Source organism: Camponotus floridanus, unplaced genomic scaffold (genome assembly GCF_003227725.1).
Source record: "Camponotus floridanus strain SB8 unplaced genomic scaffold, Cflo_v7.5 scaffold133, whole genome shotgun sequence".
Taxonomy (NCBI): domain Eukaryota; kingdom Metazoa; phylum Arthropoda; class Insecta; order Hymenoptera; family Formicidae; genus Camponotus; species Camponotus floridanus.
The window spans coordinates 289090-299627 of NW_020229252.1; the positions used below are offsets into that span (position 1 = coordinate 289090).

At 28.2% G+C, this 10538-nt stretch overlaps 1 long non-coding RNA gene across 5 annotated transcripts; it reads left to right on the forward strand.

Annotated features, from left to right (window-relative positions):
- Window positions 1–4892: 4892 nt before the first annotated feature.
- LOC112637128 lies at window positions 4893–9370 on the forward strand. 5 transcript variants are annotated; one of them, XR_003122426.1, is made up of 6 exons: window positions 4893–5216; window positions 8252–8312; window positions 8512–8725; window positions 8804–9078; window positions 9159–9245; window positions 9328–9370. It is a non-coding gene; the product is annotated as an uncharacterized LOC112637128 (long non-coding RNA). The 5 variants fall into 5 exon arrangements; XR_003122425.1 differs by having other exon boundaries at window positions 4893–5204; XR_003122427.1 differs by having other exon boundaries at window positions 4893–5175.
- The last annotated feature ends 1168 nt before the right edge of the window (window positions 9371–10538 follow it).

The following is a 10538-nucleotide window of genomic DNA, read 5'->3' on the forward strand; positions in this document are numbered from 1 at the left end:
AAACCGTTGACATATTTAGAGCACATATTTCGTAGTCTAGCCAAGCAAAAAAAAACTTACTAATTTTAAGCGTTGGTACAATCTTTATGAAACACGTCATACGACATACATATACATAGAAAGCTTCGCCGCACGTCTAGTATCAAGTTACAATATTACGGCTATCGTTGCCGCACGCTTGTACTTTGATCAATCTTTTTTATCAAATATTTCGAATTTTTACATGATTACAAAATGACAGAGGATTTTTTTAGTTCAGTAAGTTTAGTTAACCTAACAAGATCAACTTGTATATTTTTGGTGGAATAATTTACGTCAATACCCAATAAGCAAAATGTAAGCAGTATGTCGACAGACTGGCAACAGATTTGATCAAACCATGTCAGCAGAATGACATCTACTGCGTCCTCATTCTGCTTCTAATCTGCTAGCAGAACCTGCTCACAGAATCGGATATCAGATTGTCGGCAGAAACTGAGCAGGATCTGCTATCAATGCTAACATGACTTGATGTCAGACTGTTAGCAGAAATCGAACAGGATCTGCGCGTGCAATTTGATGTTAGATTGTCCGCAGAAACCGAACAGAATCTGCGGATGCAACCTGATGGCAAATGGACAGCAGAAATTTCACAAGATTTGCACTTTTATTAATATTATATAAATGCAACAAAATTGATTATTACAGGTGCTAAATAACAATATTATCGGCAAGTTAATTAGAATTTTCTTATAGAAAATGACATATATGTAATATGTTATATCATAGTTATATTTCATATAGCGAAGGACTAATTTCAATTCTATTTAATTAAATTAATAATAAAGTAAATGTAACTTGTAAAACTTGAGATGTAATTTATTTAGAATTAAATTCTTGCTTTATGCCTCAAATAGCCAGTGCATGAATAATTTTCCATATATTATATTGATTCCAATCAGTTTAATATTCTGAATTCTGACTCTCATTTGCTTGTATCAGATATCAGAAATTAAAGTGAAAAATTAAAATGATGATTACTATATTTTTAGTCTTTTATTCATATTCGTGACTTTATATATATTTCTGACAGAAATTCAATTACGAGAAAGTACAGCTCACGTAGCGGTAAGTGAAAGAACTATCGAATCATGCAAATCCTGTTCCATTTCTGCCATCAATCTGCTATCAGAGATTGTATGCGCAGATCCTGTTCGATTTTTGCCGACAATCTGTTGTCAAATTGCATCGCACAGATCCTGTCCAATTTCTGCCACCAATCTGCCACTAAGTTATGCCGGCAGAATCTGTTCGATTTTTGCTGCCAATCTGGTAACTGATTATGTTAACAAGCTTTGTTATATTTCTGTTGACATTCTGGCGACATCACATGATATATCAGAACCTGCATCGATTCTGTAATCTTTCTGTCGACAACAATTTCTAACAGATTCCCTGACAAGATCTGCTTTAGCAGACTTGGCTATTGGGGTAGTATATATACAAAAAAACATGTTTTTTAAAATATTCTCTTTTTTACATATTTACTCGCATCTTACGAACATGTTGGAAATTTTGCACATACAGTAATAAATAAAAAACTATTGTCAATTTTATAGTATTTGTATACTGTGAGACAAAGACATTGATTGGAAACTATCTTTAAATTATACAATCAATATACAGAAATGTCCTCAAATTACCCACAGGGCACAAAGCCGTCTAAAAGACGACTAAAACTGGACATATTTTCGTCAAAGACGTCTTTTAGTTAGAGACAATAGTCGACGAAAAGTCGACTAAAAGTCGGCTCATGACCCGATTTTAGTCACTAATCTGTCAAGCCAAAAGATGACTAAAAGATGACTAAAAGACGACTAAATCATATCATAATTTTTAAACGAAACATATATATTTCAATCCCTAAATAATAATATAATTTATCTATTTCATATAAAATTTTACATAAAAATTTTGTATAAAAATTTTATTTATAATTTATACTTGCATATTGCACTTTACATCTTAAATAGATATAATGAAAAATTATTTTCGTTTATTCGTCGGACATTTACTTATCCGACTTATAAAATTAATTTAATATCTGAAACCCGCTTTAGATCAGAAATTAAATTGAACAATACATTTTTAATCTTATTTGTTATCTTTTGCAAACTTTATATAATTCTCATAACTGAAACTTAAATACGAGAAAGATAGCGCATCGCAAGTCACGTAGCGGTAAACGAACGAACTAATACATACATGCTTGTGTGCTTGCGAGAAACTTTGACCTCCAAGACCGGACATCCAAATTGTGGACGTCCAAATATTGCCCATTAACGGATGTCTTAAACCGGATGTACGATGGACGTTTATTTTATGTCCATGGACGTGCGGACATAAAATGGACATAAAATGAATGTCCTGTGTTGTCTGGGTTTGGACGTACAAATTCTAGACTTTAAAAGGTCGACGAAAGGACGTCTTGTTTTAGTCGTCTTTTCAACATGATGAAAAGACATCTATAAGACGTCTTTTTCGCCATGTCCAAAAGTCGACTTAGAAAAGACATCTTTTCGTCGTCTTTTTAAGTTATCTTTTTGGACGTACAAATTCTAGACTTTAAAAAGTCGACGAAAGGACATCTTGTTTTAGTCGTCTTTTCGACATGATGAAAAGACATCTATAAGACATCTTTTTCGCCATGTCCAAAAGTCGACTTAGAAAAGACATCTTTTCGTCGTCTTTTTAAGTTATCTTTTTGGACGTACAAATTCTAGACTTTAAAAGGTCGACGAAAGGACGTCTTGTTTTAGTCGTTTTTTCGACATGACGAAAAGACATCTATAAGACATCTTTTTCGCCATGTCCAAAAGTCGACTTAGAAAAGACATCTTTTTGTCGTCTTTTAGTATTTTGTGCCCTGTGGGTAAACATTTTATCCCAATATACTTCTAAGATATATTTTATATTCCAAAACAAATTTAATCCCAATGTTATTTAGGCATACTCCAAATTTATTTAACTTTTAAAATTAATTTCTTTTGTCAAAAGCATTTCTTCAACCCACTTTAAAAAAATTAAATATTTTGAATTATACATTTATAAAACTGTAAAACAATTTCTTTATAATTAAATATTTATTTTACAAATATTCAAAAATATATAATTATCACAAAATAACATTAAATAAAATTTGCATTATTATCTTTTATAACAAGTAGTTTTTAAAGAATTTATTACATGTCAACGTAGAATTTTGAAATATATGTTTTAAATAAATATAATTTTAAATAAATATATGCGTACACAGCATTCTTTACAATTAATATATATATATTATATATATAATAATAATATGTGTACATATGAACAGATAATGTATATACATATGAATATGTACGTGAAAAAAATCGCAATTGAGAGAAATATAATTACAATAGTCTGTCCTAAAAGAGTATGTAATATTTATTCGGAATATATAATATTTAAAACTATACGTTGACATGAATTTTTAAAAGATGATTTTTTATGAAAAATAATAATGCAAATCTTTTATGATTTTCTAAGAACTAAATTTTTAAAGCATTTTTGGACTAATATATTTAATTATAAAAAAGTTGTCTTAAAGTTTTATGAATTGCAATTAAAAATTCACAATATTGAATTTTTCTTCCGAATGGACTCAAAAAATACGTCCAATAAAAGAAATTAGTACTAACACTGTTTGAAACTTGAAAAACATTTGCGTAAAACGTTTAATTTGAGATTTAAAATATTCCTTAAAAGTATATTGAGATAAAATGTTTAATTTGAGGACATTTCATTTAGATCAATTGTATAATTTAAAGACAGTTTCCAACCAATATTTTTATTTCAACGTATACAAATACTACAAAATTGATAATATTATATTTATCATTCTGTAAACAAGGTTTCCGATATGTTGTACCTAAGATGCGACTAAATGTATAAAAGAAAAAAATATCTTAAAACATGTTCTTTTGTATATACAAGGTATATGATATAAAGTAATCATCGAAAATCTATAAGTAAATCTCGTGAAGTGTAAAACTAAATCAAAAAGTTCTATATCATTTTGCAAATAATCACGCGAAATTTTGAAATATTTATTTTAATAAATTTGCCAAAGTATAAGTGCGCGGCGATGAAAGCCGTAACATTGTAACCTGATACTATGCGCACAGAGGAGCGGTGAGAGGAGCTCTCATCAAACGTGTCACGCTGTTTTGCTACGAGCTGTTATCATGGTTTGGAGACTTTTTTAACGGACTTGTACTGAACCTCTATCTACAGCGTGATAGATTGAACCTCTTACACTTTACCATATTATATGTTACTTAAGATCTTCTTTAATTAATATGTCAAAATTTTACGTGATTGTTTACAAAATGATAAAGGACGTTTTAATTGAGTTTAACGAGAATTACTTGCATGTTTTTGATAGAGATTTTTATGTTAGACATTCTGTATATAGAATGTTCAGATAACTGAATCGTCTCTGTTAGGTAAATAGATTAAACCGAATAGAAAAATTTTCCGTTTTGTGATTTTCGAAATAACCCAGATAACACGCTTGTCAGAATGAAAACTTTAGGAGAACTTCTTGAGGAAAACATTTAGTTATCTTGAAAATGATATCCAAATGGTATCTCATAATCATCATTTACCAGAGGCATCTACTAAGAGAACTCTTTAAGATATCTCATTTGAGAGATTTCTTGAAATTGTTATCTTTTTGATATCATGCTAAATGATATCAGTTTGATCTCTCATAAAAGATATCATTATGTTGTATGGTTTCTGAGCCTTCAAATGCACATGCGCTGTTATATGGACAGCTCAGAAACCAGACAAAATTATGATATCTTTAATGAGAGATCCATTTAATGTTTCAGAAGATATCATAGGCTGCGGTCGAGAAGACGCTCTGGATGCTTTGAAACATCATTCTATCTTTGTTCTATATTCTATGAGAATAAAGATAGAATGATGTTTCGGAGCATTCGTAATGCAGTCTTGACCGCAGCCATAAAAATAACATATTCAAGAGGCAGGTTTAACCTAAAAAATTGTATGTACTAGTGCTAATAAAAATACATTTTTATTGATAGTACAATACAATAGAAATTTAGTGCTTAGAAGTGAATAGACATTTAATGCTTTTAATAAGTGAGTGCAATATAATAAAAAATACAACGGTATGTTTCGCAGTAAGTAAAACATTAACTGATATACTAATATTAATCTTAGAATAAATTAATAATTAATCCTCTATTAGGTTATAATGAATGAAAATAATACACCTATAGATACCGCAAACTTTTAGATTAATATATTTTAGATGTCTGAACGAAAAGCGTTTAGAAATTTATCTAAAAGTCAAAGGAATCGGAGACTTGTTCGTAAAATCTGCAATTTAACGTGCAGTTCAAATAAAAAAAGTAGTAATGATAATGTGTATCCACCACAAGAAAATATATTACAAGACAATTATTCGGTTATTGAAACAGAAGTTTGTGATCATAAAAATGAATGTCATGTACATGAAGTAGTATTAAGTAATGAAATGGACACTGAACTATGTTCATACAAAGTAATTAATACAAAAAAAACAGAATTAAATTTTAAAAAAGAATTAATGCAATGTATGTCGATTTAACATCAGTCACAAAGCAACAGGAGCTTTATTAAAAGTTTTAAAAAATGTTGAAAATATTAGCGAGTTACAAAATCTTCCATTGGATTCACGTACACTTTTGCATATACCAAACAATGTTATGTTACGCGATGTATCGCCAGATCAATATTTCCATTACGGTTTAAAGAACGCCTTAATTGATCATTTGAAAGCTTTGGATATAAATAAAGTATCTCATGATATTCAAATAAATATTAATATAGATGGATTCCTAACCATTGGCGAAAAGTTCTAAAAGTCAATTATATCCAATATTAGGTCAAATTTATCCAGTAATTGCTGAACCATTTATTATTGGTACTTATCATGGATATAATAAGCCAGAATGTCCTAATATATTTCTTGAAGATTTTATTAAAGAATATAAAACATTACATGATGAGGGTTTCCAGTTTGATGGAAATTTACAATTTAAAGTAACAATTAGGGCGGTCATTTGTGATACACCAGCTCGATCTTTTGTAACATGTACAAAAGGATTTAATGGTTACTTTGGCTGTTCAAAATGCATACAACGAGGTAAATACATCTCTTATAGAATGGTATTTCTTGATCTCAATGCAGAATTAAGAACTGATGAAAACTTCATTGAAAGGAAAAATGAAGATCATCACAATGGAACATTTATTTTTGAACAAGTAAACTTAGGAATGATCAGTCAATTTCCCCTCGATTATATGCATCTTGTTTGTCTTGCTGTCGTAAAAAAAATGTTACAACTTTTTGTTAAAGGACAGTTTAAGTCTGTTAAGTTTAGTGCAAATATGATAAAAAAAATATTTGCAAGTTTAAAACGTATTTCAAAATGGATTCCAGCAGAATTTGCACGAAAAACCCGCAGCTTAGATGAAATTGATCGGTGGAAAGCTACTGAGTTACGACTATTTTTATTATATATAGGTCCTGTTATATTACAAAATTATTTATCTGATAAATATATGATACATTTTAACGCATTGCATTGTGCAATTAGAATCTTATGCCATAAAACAGATTGTATTATCAATAATAATGAATATGCTAAAGATTTATTAATTTATTTTGTAAAAACATGTCAACATCTATATGGAGAAGAATTCATGATTTATATAATAATATTCACAATTTAATTCATTTATCTAATGATGTTGCAAAATTTGGCAACTTAGATTCTTTCAGCAGATTTCCTTTTGAAAGTTTCTTATTTAGTATAAAGAAACAATTAAAAAAAGGTGATAAACCATTACAACAATTGTTTTAATAGAATTGTTGAACGAGCTAATTGCAATTTTTGTAAAAAAATAGACACAATTTTAAAACCACAAGTAAAAAATTTTAATGCCAAAAAGTCCGCGGAAACAAGAATAGATTCATTCGACAATATTGTTTATAAAGATTTCATACTTTCAAGAAAATTAATAATAGATTTTGTTATTTAAAAAATAATAATATTCTGTCCATAACAAATATTTGTATTTATAATAACAACATAATTTTAAAAGGAAAAACTTTATTAAATCCAGTTGAGCTTGAGAATTATCCTATAAGTTCATTACAGTTTAACATTGTTGTAGGAAATACATGGTCAAATATACAAACTTTTAATTCTGATGATGTTTGTACAAAAGCTGTATGTGTTCCATATGGAAAATCATATTGTTTTTTACCTCTTATACATACAGCAGTATAAAAAATATAACATGTATGAATTCTACATAAGTATCAAAAATATAAAAAAATATTTTCTAATATTTATTATATAATATATTATTATAATGTATATAATTATATTAATATGAATATTTTATAAATAATATTTTATAATTAATAATTTTTATAATAGCTTTTATAATAGTAATAATAGTTTTTATAAATAGTTTATAAGTAAATTTTATAGTTTATATAAAAGTATATTTTATACTTTTATAGCCTTACACTTTATATTTTTATTTTTTATAAATTTAGTGAATATCATGTCAAATATATTTTATGATTTTATATCATTTATAATTTTTCCATTAAACATTAGTATGAAATATCAGTAATGTTTTCATTACAACTACATTCTTTTTTTCTCTACGTTGGAGAGAAAAGGAGGAAAGATTAATACTGCAACAAGTGCAGCTGAAAAGAATAGATCTTAGAACTGTAACCTATTTAAATCTTGTATTATTGCTCCTGAAAAGATGACATATCATCTACAAAAATAAAAATGTATATAATTAATTACCATCTACCATAAATTGTCATTATTGCGTTTAATAGCGCTATTAGCTAGCTCCGCAAACAGCTGATAGCGATAAATAGCGTCAAAATTCGCGCCGCGAATAGTGTCTCCTCAAATGCACCCATAGGCTGCGTTCCGTTTCATGTATGAATGCGCATGATTTATTGCTTATCCTTGTTTAACATTCGGTGAACAATAAGCTTACTGACCGAAGGGTTCGTGAACATTATTTTGTATATTTCCCATTGTAATCAGTTCGTATAAGTATTGTATATATTATTCATAAACGTGTTTTAATACTTTGTGACAAATTTTGCTAACACTTATTTATTTTACGTTAGGATGGAAAAGATATCTTCGGATTTGATGATTTTGATTAATTAACCTAGGAATTATACTGCGGTATGTTGGCCTTGAATATTATTTATTGTTATTTTGAAAACAAACATAAATAATTGAGATAAATATAAGTCTAATTAAAGTAATTCAAACATAAATAATTGAGATAAATATAAGTCTAATTAAAGTAATTCAGACCTAATTAATAATTTAAATATTATTTACACATAAAACTAATAAAATACATAAAATTTAATTTCAGACATGTACTCGTATTTTGTTGTTTTTTGGGATGAATGGTACAATACCGGAATGGTACAATACCGCTACAATACCGGATTCTTGAATTATCTTAAAGTCTCAAGTTTTTAAATGGCCACCCAAAAATAAGAATGCTACTAATGAAAGTAAAAGAGGAACAAAGCCTCAAGAAAAATGGATAACAGTTCCATATTCCAAATTATTAGGACCTTTCGGTATGTAATTGATAAATATTTCTTTCCAATATATGTAACTTATAGAAATTAAATATTTATTTTATATTTGATATAAAGATACTTTCAAAGAAGCGAGAGAAGTTGAGAACAATACTTTAGATATTTCAACGAATGATGAAAAACTTGCGGAAGTGACAAAAAGAAAAATACTGAGGTTTCACAAAAACGTGCAATTCAAAAACCATATCGTTTTCTTTCTTCCTCTTCCAATTCTTCTTCTGAGGAAGAAGAGGAAAGTCAAACAAAGACAAAAGCTATTAAGAGGAAGAGTAGTCAACATTCAATGAACCAAACAACAAATAAAAATCTAATAGAGACAACAGAAAATTCATGTATGTATTGTATTATATACATTTTTTTTGGAAACTATTTAAATATATTGTGATAATAATGGATTAAAATAAATTCCCAGGTAATAATAAACCTCCAACAAATTACAAATCACTAAATGCAAGAGAATTTTGTCATACGTCGATTAAAGAATCATGGAATGAAAATGGTGATGTATATTTTATAAAAAATATTAAAAATATTAGAAATAAAATAAATATTTTCTATTTCATAATATAAAATTTTTGTAGATTACTAGATTGCACTAAGGAACAAATTTTTGAGAAAGACGAATTTATTTCTTTTTCACTTTATTCGAAAAGATATTTCTTTAGAATTACAGGCTGATAATACTTACACATGAAGGTATAAAGTTTTTATAACATTTTATATTTTAAGTTAATAAATTTTTATCAGTTGCATAGAACAAATTATAAAAAAAGAAACTATTTTCGATGTAAATTCACGTTTATTATAATTGAATGTATGAAACAAATAAAATAAAATAAGGTCAAAAATCGAGCAAACTATAAAATCATTCGGTATGATTATATAACTTAATTTACATCAGTGATAATACAATAATATAAATTAAGAGACATTTCGACTTTACTTAATCTTTTTAAATCAAAGAAAATGTAAATTAAATTATTTAGTCATCCCTTAACTTTACAGTTTGTTGAGCTTTATTTTATTCTATTTGCTTAAACATATACCAGCCTTATTTATTTTTTTATATTGTTGAATATTTCAATTGTTCAGATTAAAACTAATAAATGTAATGAATATTCGTTTTATTAATTATTTAAATTATTCATAAAATAANATCGTAAGGATAAAATTCCGAGTTTAAATAGAGTTTAACGTTGGTCATTTGCAGTCATCGAAAATATAACATCTTGTGACTACTGAATTCTTTTTACCAGTTTGCAGTGCAAAGATCACGTTCGCGGTTTCTCTAGCTGGGAAGCAGCTTTCACGGTCACGAATGTTTGGTCGTGCTATGTAGTAGAGGAAGATTCGTATAGGTCCCAAGATCGGAAACTCATGTTTCAATATCGTCCGCTTTCCAACATTCGCAAAATTGATAATTTATTAATACTCGTTCAATATTACATGAGGCATACGCCACTGTATATTGAGTAATTCAATCTCAGCCTTAGACACGGATGTCCGAATAGACAATTATTATCGTTGCGCGAACGTATCAAAATCAATTCATGACGAGCGTTAATCACAACGCGTTTATAATCTTCGCAAAATCCCAGCAACATGTTGAGCGGCACGCAAAAGTTGAAATAATTTTTGTCGCCGTTGTACGTCAAATCCCACGCAGCATTCTTCAAGTTTATACTTTTCTGGTGTGTTACAGAGACATAATTTTTAAGCGTTGATGTTATTCCAACATTTCTGTTGCGATCAATCTCTACTCCATCGAGTTCGTATCGAAGCTCATCAAACA